The sequence below is a fragment of the Protopterus annectens genome, chromosome 4.part1 (genome assembly GCF_019279795.1).
Source record: "Protopterus annectens isolate FY-2018-M chromosome 4.part1, PAN1.0, whole genome shotgun sequence".
NCBI lineage: Eukaryota > Metazoa > Chordata > Ceratodontiformes > Protopteridae > Protopterus > Protopterus annectens.
The window spans coordinates 480,825,908-480,840,027 of NC_056734.1; the positions used below are offsets into that span (position 1 = coordinate 480,825,908).

General features: G+C 42.0%; 1 protein-coding gene across 2 annotated transcripts in view; it reads right to left on the reverse strand.

The window, feature by feature from the left end:
• The window catches only part of PCYT1A (phosphate cytidylyltransferase 1A, choline), an 872,556-nt gene that overhangs the window by 56,517 nt on the left and 801,919 nt on the right, over positions 1–14,120 (reverse strand). The window lies entirely within an intron of this gene.

The following is a 14,120-nucleotide window of genomic DNA, read 5'->3' on the forward strand; positions in this document are numbered from 1 at the left end:
ATTTCTACACAGGACTGAGGGGTTGTGTCAACTGCTGCCACTTCTCTTGATTCACAGACACTTTCCTTCCTTCTTTGAAAGTCATGTCTGACTGTCCCCAGGTCTTCTCTTATGCAATCCATCTTTCTGTTAGCTGGATGTCCTAGCCTCTTCTTGCCTTTTTTCCTGTTTCTCCTAAATCACATTTACCAAATCATCTGCTTTCCTGCACATATGACCAAACCACCATAATCTGTTCTCCCTGACAACCTTTTCTGCAATTGGGGCTACTCTGGCTTCTGCTCTGATGTCTTCATTTCTTCTTCTGCCCAGCAATGTGCTTTTTACTACCCTTCTCATGCGCTTCATCTCAATCACCTCAAGATTGTTAAGATGATCTGCTTTTTGATGTCTTCATTTCTTCTTCTGCCCAGCAATGTGCTTTTTACTACCCTTCTCATGCGCTTCATCTCAATCACCTCAAGATTGTTAAGATGATCTGCTTTCAGGGCTCAGATTTCTGTGCCATGCAGAAGAACTGTTACACACTATGTCTGACACATTGTGCCATTCAGTTGCAGCACCTCTGATTCCAGTTTTAACTTCCTCAATTCAGAATCTCTTTCAATACACCTTGCAGATGCTTGAAGCTGTTAACATGTCACACTGTTTTCTGTTCTATCTCAGTTTTCAGCTTCTTCTGATTCCCATTTGCTGCCATGACCACTATCTTGCCTGTACAAAGTTTCATCCCAAGTGCCATCAAATTTGCATTCCAGTCCCCTAGTATTTTCTGAAGTTCCTGTTCAGAGTCTGCAAACAATGCCACATCATCTGCATACAGCAGCTCTGTTGATCTGTCTCCTCCTGACATATTTCTTAATGTAGTCAATCACATGAATCATGAAGTTTTATATCTCTGCACTGCATGCAGTTGTGAAAGTCCACTTTGTTTTTGTACAATGGCACTCAAATACATTATTCCCCAGTCAAATGGAATATGGCTTTTTCTTTTTTTCTGAATTCATTTTCCTTACTGCAGTTCCTACTTCTTCTAGGGTGAGTTATTTTTCCTCTTTCATAACTTCTGTGGGGTTTTCTTTATTCATAAGCTTCTTGAAGTAGCCCTTCCTTAAGGTGGTCCTTTGATGGCCTGTAGACTGTTAAACAGATTGTTGCTGGTTTCAATTAAAAATGGTATCGGACTACCGTCTTCATCTTTCTGTCATTGCCCTGCAACCTGACAGATCTTCCTTGGGCCATCTGCTGAATCACTTTCTAGAAGTTGGTAGAGTACCTTTGATATCTTGTTCTTTGGTATTGCAACTTCTTAGCCTCTTTGTTAGTTACCAATCATTCCTTATTAGCCCGTTCCACATTTTCCAGATCCTACTTTCTTCCTGCACTTTTTTCTTTTAATAACTTTCTGGACTTCTGCAATCCACCACCGGTTTTCCTTATGTGCCTTATTTCCATACTCGGCTCAGCCTCAAATCAACTTTATCATCTTAACACATGCTGTTCTGAGGAGCTGCCATTCTTCTTCTTCATCTCCATGTATTTCGTCTTCTTCCTGAGATGCTAGAGCCCTGATTATTTCCTTGAACTTATGCACATTTGCTCCAGTCAACTTCCAGGTCTTCAGTCTAGTACCTTAGCACCTTTTCTGATCACTGTTTACACTGCAATGGCAAATACAACTTGTACTATCTTCAAATGTTTAAAAGTAAGTCTAGTAAACTATCCAGTTCAACCCCCCCCCCCAAAAAAAAAAAATCAAAGCATGTCTATTATAAAATTAACGTCCTAGTGTAGGGAGAAATTTTAATGAAAAGTTGGCCATACATCCAATTACCTTTGACAGGATAACCTACAAGTATTGGAATACTGCAACAGTGATCTAAGGAAAAACATCTTCACCCAGTCTAGCATTTTGCCCTTCTGCTCAAAATATTGCAGCTATTTTTTACTTTCTGTCCAGTGAAACTCTGTCAAAAGGGGCACTGAAGAAGGCTGCCTTGAAGTGCTACACAAAACCAATCAAATATAGCCAGTCCTGATGCCTTATTGTGATTGCTAAGCAAACTGCTCCATCTGCTAAGTTGTGCAGGAAATGCATGGACAGAGATGTAATAAAATTAATGGTAGCCACCTTGGTCTCTAACTGCTTACGGAGGTCACCAGTTGGCAAATGCTTCACAGTTTCCAGGGTCCTAGCTATGTCTAATGGATACTTGACTATAGCAGCACCCCTTTATACCAAGGTGTTGTGCCTATCATGCTTTTAGACCTAATGAGAACTGTGGCTGAGTATCCACACTTGATAAAGATTACGTCACCTCAAGGTACATTCCCAGAGAGTCACAAATTGAACTTATTGAGACTGAACTCACTCTAAATGAAAACAATTATCACGTCATAGCATGTTACACAACCCCCCTTGACGACCCCCCCCCCCAAAAAAAATTCTTGTTAATTTCTTAAATACACTGGATAAACTTCAAATACACAAAAACTGTATCATCCTGGATGACTGCAAATTGGGAAACCTATACCACAAATGTAAGCTCTACCCAAATATTCCACGAATTCATAAAGAGGAACTCTCTAGATCAAATAGTCAAGACAGCCCAAGAGAGGAAAAAAATGTTCTTGACCTGGTCCTTACAAATATAGCATCTATATGTACTATCTCACTTGTATACCCTTCCCCAGTCAAGTCTGACCACAAACTGGTAACCTTCTCTTTCAAAATCCCTAAACCAGCAGATGCAAATATCACAGCATTCAAATACTTCAAATGTAAACTTCCTACAATTCTATGATGAAGTTTCAAAGTTCAGTTGCAATCTAAGAAGTATTAATCACGTTGGTCCACTTTTTTCAATGTCTCAGAAAGAGACTTTATTGCACTAATCATTTCTTCTCCATCCTAGGCTGGAAATTCTAGGAATCTCTCCTTACTAATCTTAAAGATCTAATTTCGTACCCATCACGTCATGCTCAGCTTGAAGATTATTTCAAGTCAGAGTCAATTTTTTTTTCAAATGCCTTCCCTGTGGTCACATCATCTAATCTCGCACTCTGTCCTATATCAATAAGGTACACTTGTCTTTCTCACATTATTTCCCTACACTAATATGTGACAGCTCTTCCATATTGTATATATTGTATATACCAAGAAAAACGGTCCAGGTGCCAAGCAAGGATGGTAGTCCAATGGAACTTTATTAAAAGTTAAATGTCACAAGCGCTTTCACCCGGACTCAATTGCAGGGCTTTTTCAAGTGTATAAACATATACATTTTTTACCCTCATTTAAATACCCCCATTCATAAATAAGGCACCAAAACTGTTTCAAATATTTAAAGTGAAATACTCACTTCATTATCAAATCTTTAAACCCTTTGAGTTACACAATTTTCACTATGCACGCTACAAACCTTCAAAAAAGTATAATATATGTAAATAAATACATCAGTACATATGTATACAGAAACATAAACGACAAGTAAATGACAAGTAACATTAAGAGACATTATGTAAATATTATAAATATATTATAAAAATACTGTACAGCAGAACATACTTGTTTCATAGCTTCTCCGCTCTTTTAGTTAAGTAAGGTTTAATGGAAATATGGTCATTCAATCCCGGAGGCTGGGTTGCATTTAATTTTAGTTGCCAATAGGTCTCCCTGCAACTTAATCAAGTCTCCCCCCCTAGGGTCTGTACGTACTTGTTCAAGGATTCCGAATAGAAAACCTACATGTTTGGGCTCTGTGTATAGGTGCCTACACAATGCATTATTCAAGTTTCCTTTTCTAATACTATAAAGATGCTCATAAATACGTTTATTGAGTGCCCTCTCTGATTTCCCTACGTAAAAACTGAAGCCGTCTTTACATATAGCCAGATATACTATACCTCTGGTAACACAGTTACCCTTTCTAAAGTAAATCTTACTGTTCTCATAATTATTTAGGGTAACATGTGCATCCTCTATTATATATTTACAGTATCCACACCTACCACATTTTCTTATCCCCTGGTCCTCATCCTTCTATCCTGATAGTTGTTCCTTTCAAATAACTTTTATAGATTTGTTCCAGTTTTAAAAATAAATTGGGGCTCTCACCTACCTTATGTACAATGTCCTTATTGTGTTTCAACATTTTCCAGTTCCTCCCAACTAAATCCTTAACTTCTTTAGATACACTACCGCCCTATTAAAAGCTTGTTCACCAGTAGGCACTGGTGCTGCGGTAGCGTTGTCACCTCAAAGTAAGACGTTGTCCTGTTCAATTCTCAGCTAGAGCTTCTTCTGTGTGGAGACATGCGTGAATGGGCGTACCTTCGTTGAAGGTTGTACATCAGGGCTGGCAACTCGCACGTAAAAATCTACTGCCAATCATTAGCGGACCTGAGTTCCGCTGTGGTGACCCCTAACCGGGAAAAGCTGAAAGACACAACAACAAAAACAACCAGTAGGCACATCCACATTCACATTCTCCAGTGGTTTACCCAAAATAGGGGGGTACTTTACACCCCATCCCTCTAATACATCATCAGCAACCTCCTTTATTACATTCTCCGGATAACCCCTTAAACAGAAGAGGCCAGAAATAAATTAAATTTCTAATAAGAAATCACTTCTTTCTGAGGTCATTCTTTTTTGTTTCCAGGGATGGTCACTAATATAAGGAAGGTAAGAATTACTGAAAGTATTTTTCCTATGAATCCTAGACTTCAAGCCCCCACTGATCTTGTCTAACCTTATGTCCAAATAGTCAATTCCATGTTGGTCAAACTTGCATGTAAATTTTAAAAAATCAGTAGTTGAATTCAAGAATTCGAGAAATTCAGTAATGGAAGTAGCAGGCCCTTCCCAGATTATAAATAAAACATCCAGAAAGCGTTGATACAATTTTATGTTGTTCCAAAACCCAGAGGTAAATACATATTGTAGTTCCCATTTTAAGAGTACTAGGTTGGCATATATGGGGGCACAAGCTGCCCCCATAGCTATCCCTCTAACTTGTTTGAATGTTTCTCCCTCGAAGTATACAAAGTTGTTATCCAATACCATCCTCATAAGTTCTACTAATACATCAATATCAAAACTCAAAGTAGACCTTTTTTCATTCAAGAGTGACCATAAGAAATCCAAACCCTCCTCCACAGGTATACAAGTAAACAAGTCGACCGCGTCAATGGTCAAAAAATACACCTCACCCTCATATGGTTGCAAGGTTAAACTTCGTAAAAATCCCCGGAGTCCTTTAACAGGTGCTCATGTTCATCAGTAATATGTTTAAGGGTACGAACTAAGAAAGTCGTAACTGAATATGTCTTTGAACCCTCACCTGAAACTATTGGCCTGTATGGTGGGTCAGTAGTGCTTTTACGTATCTTGGGAATGCCGAAAAAAGAAGCTAACCTTGGTTTTTTAATTGTCAATGCGGCCCCAAGCTTTTTATCAAGCCTATTTCCAATATTAGTTCTTCAATTGCTAAATCTATTTTCCTATATGAAATGTTTATTTCATTAATGGACACTGGTGTATATACATTGGTGTCATTCAAAATTCCCAAGATTTTGCTAGAATAATCAAATGTGTTAATCAAAACCATACCTCCCCCCTTATCAGGCTTCATGATGCGGATTTCCCTGTCCGCCATTAACTCATCCAGAGTTTGGTTTTCTTCCTTGGTCAAGTTCATTTTGAAACCACATTTTCTCCTAATATTTTTATCAACACTCAATGTGTATATATCAGATGCACAAACTACCTGCAGGGCCGGGTAAAGGGGAGGATTAAATGTACTTGCCTTTCTAAATTGTACTGTGTCATTTGCATCTGACTGATCAAAATAAGTGCAAAGTTCAATTTTCTTATAAATAGTTTTAACTCAATAAGGGTATCACAGACGTTGAATCTTACTCAAATCAAAAACAGGGAACTCAGGTTACCCACAGTTGCAGAAGATTGTAAACTGGGTACCTGCAGATGATGCAAAGTGAACTTACACAAGTTAACAGCTGGTATTCTGAAAATGAGCTAAAATTAAATGCTAAACATGTAGTAAGGCTGCATTTGGTAAACAAACCCTCCACCCAGCTTACAGTACAGAAAACACTCCACTTCAAACAAAGATGCTGTGACAGACCTTGAAATGCAGGTACAGAACTCAGTCTCTACCTTTGAACATCATGTTGCAAATACTGGTTTTGAAATCCTTTTATCTGTCATAGCTGACCTCAAAGGTTATTTCCTATAGCTCCAAAGAAGTCCTTATCCCTCTGCATTCTGTACTGATCAAGCCTGTCAATGAATACATCTTACAAGCACTCACTCTTGCAGACTACAAGTATATATATATTAAAAAAAATGAGCAAACACAAAAACACTCTAGCACCCTATGGGTACTTGAAGGGATTCTTTATTAGAGGTTACTAGATCATGTTTTTTGTTTGCTAGATTTTATATTTGTGTATTTTGTGTGTGTATCCGCAAACCAAGCAAACACCAACTCCAAAGTTGAATAAACTAAAGACAGAAGTGGCAAATTTCATGACACCCATGCAGATGGACAATACAGTTATGACTGCAGAATCCTACACAAATGCACTCTATAAGCACTTACACGACTGCATGAATCGTGCCATCTCTAACAGAACCAAAACCCTACCCTCCAAAAGAAGGAAGCCAATCTGGTGGTCCCCTGCTATAAACAAACTCTAGAAAAGAAGGAAGAAACTGTTCCAAAAGAGAGCAAAAACCCATGAGTGGAGGAGCTCCCTTGTCAGCCTCAGTAAGAAGCTGAGATCCCTCATAAAATCCTCCAAAGCTAGCTATGAGAACAAGATTGCCACAGATTCTCAGGACAAACACAAAGCATTCTATAGCTATGTCAAGAATCTCAGTGGTAACATCTAGATCTGTTCTGAGTTACAGCACAATGGCACAAAAATTACAGAACCAACTGATATCGCCAACATCCTGGCTGATAGGCTCAGTACTAACTTTACCCCACTCTCACCCCCTAATGTGCCCATATCCATGCCAGAAGAATGCAGACCCCTGAAATCGCAACTGAGCAGATAAAAACTGCACTCTCCAAAGCCAAGAACACAGCATCCATGGGACCGGACAACATCCCAGGCTGCGTCCTACATGAACTTCAGAATGAACTGCCCCCCCACCTAAGCACCATGTTCAATCATAGCCTCATGTCCGGCTTTGTACCCACTGAATGGCGCACAGCAACAGTTATACCACTCCACAAAGGGGGAGCCACCACGGAACCCAGGAACTATCGCCCTATTAGCTTGACGAGTCTGGTCTGCAAGGCCATAGAACGCATCATCATGGAACTCATAAACAAAGACATTGGTAACCTCCAAACTCTAGACCCCACCCAGTTCAGGTTTGTGAAAGGCAGATCATGCCTCCTGAACCTGATCGGCTTCTTTGAAACAGTCACCAAACCCGTAGACGAGGGTAAGGCAGTTCACACAGTCTATCTTGACCTTGCCAAGGCTTTCAACACCATTCCCCATTCTGGTATTACAGATAAACTCACTAAACTGGGTATAAATCCATACGTCACAAGATGGGTTGCCAACTGGCTCACTAAAAGAACCCACACTGTAAAAGTTGCAGACTCCAATTCCAACTTCAAATCAGTGACAAGTGGAGTGCCACAGGGTTCAGTCTTGGGTCCTCTTCTGTTTGGTATCTACTTCTCTGAAGTACGGGCTAACACAGGGGGCCTCTGGCTGATGAAGTTTGCAGATGACCGCAAATTGGGTGCCACAGTCGAGTCCCCAAGCAACATAGACATCCTACAGAAGGGCCTCACTGAGACAGATGCCTAGTGTCAGAGCCATGGCCTCAAGCTCAATACCAAAAAGTGCATTGTCATCCCCTAAGGTAAAAACTCTGTACCCATGAACTACCACATAGGTGGCAGTCCGCTTAATGTTGAAAGTGTAATAAGAGACCTTGGGACTCAGGTGGACAGTAGTCTTTCCTTTGATAATCACATCGCCACGGTAGTCAGGAAATACTTCTACGTGGCACACTTCATCACGAAAGGGTTCTCATCCAGGGAAAAAAAAGAGGTCATTGTTCCCCTCTACTCGGCTCTCATTAGACCCATTATTGAGTACAAAGTACAGTTTTGTACCTACCATAAATGTAGATGTTCGAAGATCCACATTGCTGCAGTCCTTACTTATGGGTAGTCCACTGTCCTCGGTCGGCCCGAATACCAAAGTATTAGGCTGACGTCGGCCATGGGCGCACAGCCCTGACATCAGAGCATCAGGGTATAAAAGCGCATGACCGACGTCATATCCTCAGTCTTTTCTTGCCCCAGATGTCAGAAGGCCCTAAAAGAAAGGCCACAGCCAAAAAACAGAGTAACTTCCCAAAAGATATGCCCAACTACAGCCATCACCCAAACCATATAACCATGCTAAGCTACAGAGGGAAGGAGGGAGGGAATTGGACTGCAGCAATGTGGATCTTGAACATCTACATTTATGGTAGGTAGAAAACTGTACTAACTTCTTCCACTCACATTGCTGCAGAGCTTACTAATGGGTAGAATGCCAAAGCAACGGAAAGGGAGGTTGGAAAAATCATAAAGCATTAGGGGCTGCTAAAATGCCCTGTAAAATTGCAGTGGCAAATCCAGCCCTAGACTTAGAATAAAGAGAAAGGTGGTAATGTTTAGAAAAAAGTATGTACTGAACTCCAAGTGGCTGCTTCCAAAATATCCTTTGTAGCTACCCCCCTTAGAAAGGCAGTAGAAGTTGCAGTAGCTCTAGTGGAATGAGGTCTGATCCCAGTCGGAATCTCCTTACCATGATGGGAATAACAAAAAGAAATACAAAACCCAATCCATTTAGAAATAGTTTGTTTTGAAACAGGTTTACCCTGTGAACCCAAAGCAAAAGAAACAAACAACTGCTGAGACTGTCTGAACTCCTTGGTTCTGCTCAAATAATAACGCAACTGCCTGTGAATATCCAAAGTATGCAAAATCTTCTCCTTTATTTTGAGGATTTGCATAAAAAGTAGGCAAATGAATAGTTTGGTTTAAGGCCACACTAGAAACCACTTTAGGCATAAAGGAAGGATTAGTACGCAAAGATACCCTATCCTTATGAAAAATCAAGAAAGGCTCCACTGCCATAAGGGCCTGTAATTCAGAAACCCTTCTTGCAGAAGTAATGGCCAACAAAAAAGCAGTTTTCCATGGCAAATACTTTAACTCGGCCGTAGCTGCAGGCTCAAAAGGTTGTAGAGTAAGCTTTTCCAACACAAAATTGAGATCCCAAGCAGGAGTAGGAGCTCTACGTGGGGTCTTATGTTCTTTGCCCTCTGAGAAACTGCTTAAACAAAGGATGAGAGAATAAAGGAGGGTCACAGTCATAATTAGCCGAAATGGCTGCAGCATGAACCTTTATGGAGGAGAAGGACAAACCTCTGTCTAATAACTCAGTAAGATATTGTAAGGAAGCACTCAAATTAGGCTTGGAAACATCAAAGTCCTTCCCTTTGCTCCAAATAAAAATCTCCTCCATTTATCAGCATAAACTTTCCTTGTACTAGGCCTCCTGGCCTCCAAAATAACATTCAAAACTTGTTGTGGAAGCTGAGAACCTCCAGAATCTAAAACAGAATATGCCAGGCTGTTAGATGCAGAGACTGAATTCTGACATTGAGAAAGTGATTGCCCTCCTGAGACAAAAGGTGTGGAATCAAAGGCAGAGGCCATGGAGGCTCTCGGACCAAACTCCTCAGTAGTGGGTACCAGTGCTGTTGAGGCCAATCCGGTGCTATCAGGATCATGGATGGCTTGTCTTGTCTGGCCTTCAAGAGAACCTTGGGCAAAAGAGGTAGAGGTGGAAAGGCATATACATGAAGATTGTCCCAACTGAATGACAGAGCGTCCACCTTCCAAGCTGTGTGATGAAACCTTTTTGTGCAAAACTTTGGCAACTGGTAATTTAGTGGAGAAGCGAACAGATCTATGTCTGGAGTTCCCCATGACACTGTCAACTTTTGAAATACCTGAGGATCCAATTTCCACTCGTGAGGATCCACTATTTGTCTGCTCAATACATCTGCTAAGGAGTTCTGTGCTCCTGGTAGAAATCTTGCCTGAAGATTGAGGTTGTAACTGAGAGCTGTCTCCCACAAAATCATCGCTTGTCTGCAAAGAGGTGCGAATGAGTTCACCCTTGCTTGTTGATGTACCACATGACAGTTGTGTTGTCTGTTAGAATCAACACCTGCCCTGGGTGAAGTAAATCCTTGAAAGCCATTAATGCAAATTGTACTGCTAACATCTCCTTCAAGTTGATATGCAAATGTTGAAGTCTGGCAGGCCACGTGTCTTGCACCCATTTCCCATTGAGGTGTGCTCCCAAGCCTTGTCCGAGGCATCCGTCGTTAGAATCTGACTCGCCTCTGGTCGGGTCACAGAGAGTCCCCTGTTTAGGTGACATTCCTGAGCCCACCACACAATTCCTTCTGAATGCAAGGTATCATTTGAATGACAGTGTCTAGATCCTGGCAGTGTTGTGTCCATAGATTTTGAGATACCATTGAAGCTTCCTCATATGCAATTTGGCATTGGGAAGCACCAGAATACAAGATGCCATGAACCCCAAGGCTTGAAGGACTGTCCTTGCAGTCAGCCTGGACTGTAGAGACATTTGATGGAAATAAAGTGAAAGACTTTTCTGTTTGTCCGGGGTCAAAAGGCCATCTGGGAAGCTGTATTCAGTCTCACACCCAGAAAGCACATGTCCTGAGAGGGTACTAGACTGGACTTTGTTTCGTTCACAGAATACCCTAGGCATCTTAACACTACCATCACATACCGTAGATGCTGAAGAAGCTTGTCCTTGTCTTGTGCAATAATCAGGCAATCGTCCAAATAAGGATAAATTTGTATTCCTTCCATCCTGAAAAAGGCTATCACTGGAGCCAGAACCTTTGTGAACACTCTGGGTGCAGTAGATAAGCCAAAGGGCAATGCAGAGAACTGATAATGTAAATTTCCAGCTCGAAAACGCAGGTACGTCCTGCAACTGGGCCTGATAGGAACATGAAGATAAGCCTCTTTTAGATCCAGAGTTACCATCCAGTGATCTTTTCCCAGCAGAGGCAAAAGCTGTTGTAATGTCAACATTTTGAACCTTGGAATGTCCAAATAAGTGTTGAGGAGAGATAAATCCAAAATCGGTCTCCACGTGTTCCCTTTCTTTGGTACTAGAAACAGGCAGGAATAAAACCCTAGACCCACTTCTGAAGGAGGTACTGGCTGTATGGCTCCCATGTGAAGAAGTAATGAAATCTGTTTGTGAGCCTCCATCCTTTGCCGAGGAGGAATGTCTGGCATACCTTTGAAAGGAGGCAATGTATGGAAATAAAACTTGTAACCTTTGTTTATAATGTCCAACACCCATTTGTCTTGGGTGACTAAAAACCAATTTTGCTTGAAGAGAGCTAGCTTTCCTCCCAAAGGAGCTGCCAGGCAAGAAGAATCTGGCAGCTGAAAATGCAGGTCATTGGGCCTGTTTACGAAAGGACTGGCCCCTACCCTCACCAGCAGATTGAGCAGGCGAACTCCAGGTTCTAGGCCTAAAGGTACTCTGAGCTCTGCCCCTACCCACGCCTAGATCTACCCCTAGACTGGGGATCAGAAGAAGGGTACGTCCACCCCTTAGCAGGCCAATTTCTACTAAACTTAGGAGGTTGAACCTGCAAAAAATCTTTTACAGTCTGCATAGACTTAGCCTTGTCCCCCATTTTCTTCAAAACAGACTCCACAGGAGGACCAAACAACACTTCGGACTGTAAAGGGGCATCCAGAATTCTAGACTTAACATGTTCAGATAAATTCTGATCCTTAAGCCAGGCATGCCTACGAAGAACTGAACCAGTGGCAGCCACTCTAGAAGAAGCCTGCAAAGCATCAAAGCCACACTGCAAAGAATGTTTCCCCACCTGTTCAGAAACATGCACCAAATCTTGCAATTCTTTACACTCTATGCCCTCCGCCAAAGCATCCACTTTAGATTTTAGCTGAGAAAGGAGGAAATTCTGATATTTCAACATATGAAACTGGCAATTTAAAGCCCTCATTGCCAAAGTAGAAGAGGTGTACACCTTCTTACCCCATCTGTCCAAAGCTCTAGCTTCCTTATCTAGAGGAACCGGATTCTTTACAACAGAAGCCCTAACACCCTTAGGCCCCTGACTAATAGTTTCTGGGTCCGCCCTAGGACTCTTATATAGGTATTTATGAGCCTCAGGTACCCTATAATACCTGTCCGGTTTAACTGGTGCAGGAGGCATAGAATCTGGATTAAATGAGGCCTCCGAAAAAACATCCTGAACAACATCCAAAACAGGAGGAATAGCCAAGGGTCTGTGCTGTGGTAAAACAAGAACTCTCTAAGCCTCTTTCTGGAATCTGAGTAATCCTGTCCTTCCCACTTAAAATGTTCCCTCATAGAGTGTAAGGTTTCTGAAAATGAAAAATCCTCTGGAGGGGAAGCAGAAGGAGTAGAATCCTCTGCATCAGAATCAGAATAAGGAGGAAAATCTTGAATATCCTCAGCAGAAGACTCAGAATCATCTGAGGCCTGCTCCAAAATTTCCAACTCTGGCTCTACCCTGGGCCTCTTATCAGGAGGGGGTATGGAACCTCTAATTAAAGAAATCAAATCTTCTGCCATTTTAAGCATATGCTTCTTAGGTACAGACCCTGAAGAACCAGAACTAACTCCAGAAGAAGGCAAAACAGTCCTGCCCTTAGAAGGAACCCTAGAAACAGTAGCAGAAGGCCTAACCCCCTTAGGCAAAGAAGGGAGAATAGTAACCTGAGAGGCCCCTTCAGCCTGACCTGACTCCTGTGATGCCACATCCTGTAAAATCAAGGTTTTCCCCTGAGACTCAACAGACACTTCAGCCGGATCCACCTGTTCCACTGCAATCTCCAAAGGACCGGCGTCCGAAATGGACGAATCATCCTGTCTAGGCTTTACAGATTTGTCTTTACGCTTCTTCGTGGAAGCAGGCGTCGGAGGATCCGACGACATATTATAATTACACCGTTTGCCAAAAACTAACCTAGCGCAATCTAGCCTTCTCTTAATAGTGCGCTTATTAAACCTAGCACAAAACCGACACCCAACTACGTCGTGCTCCGGTCCCAAGCAAGGGATACAAAGCGAGTGGTAATCCCTATGCGGTATCTGCTTCCCACAAGAAATACAATTATTCACTTTTTCTGACATCTGGTAAACAACTGAGGCAAGAAAAAACAAAAATGCTCCGCAACGGGGTACTTAGCCCAACTTGGTATGTCTGAAACTCAAAAACTTAAAAATTTCCAGAAAGCCGAACGGCACTTGCAACGCTGCTTCTGCATCGGACCATGCGGCAAAAAAGACTGAGGATATGACGTCGGTCATGCGCTTTTATACCCTGACGCTCTGATGTCAGGGCTGTGCGCCCATGGCCGACGTCAGCCTAATACTTTGGTATTCGGGCCGACCGAGGACAGTGGACTACCCATAAGTAAGGACTGCAGCAATGTGAGATGAAGAACATCAGCCCTTTTGGAATGTACCTCACAAGACATCTGCCACAGCTGGAAAGGCCACAGAAGTACCTCACAAAGAGGATTATGGGACTCAAACAGATGCCCTACGCTGACTGTCTCAAAAAACTCCAGCTTTACTCTGTAGCATATCACCTACTCGGAGGTGATCTCTGCCTAACATACAAAGCTATGTCAAACCCAGAGCTGTTGGACATGCTACACCTAAAGAAATCCAAATCCCTCCAAGATACATGCTCTAGGGACCTAAACCTTGTCACCACAATAAACAGAACATGCTGGAGGGATAGATTCCTGTTCTAGAGACTTCCCATACTCTGGAACAAGCTACCTATCTATGTCAAGCAGAGTTCCTCATTAGCACTCTTCAAGAAAAATCTTGATGAGTGGATGGGAAATGGGAAATTCACCCCAGGGATAACTTCTGTGGCTCTGCTCGACAGGGGCACAGGAAAATAACTTTCTTGGGTGGTGAAATCCAGGGAAACT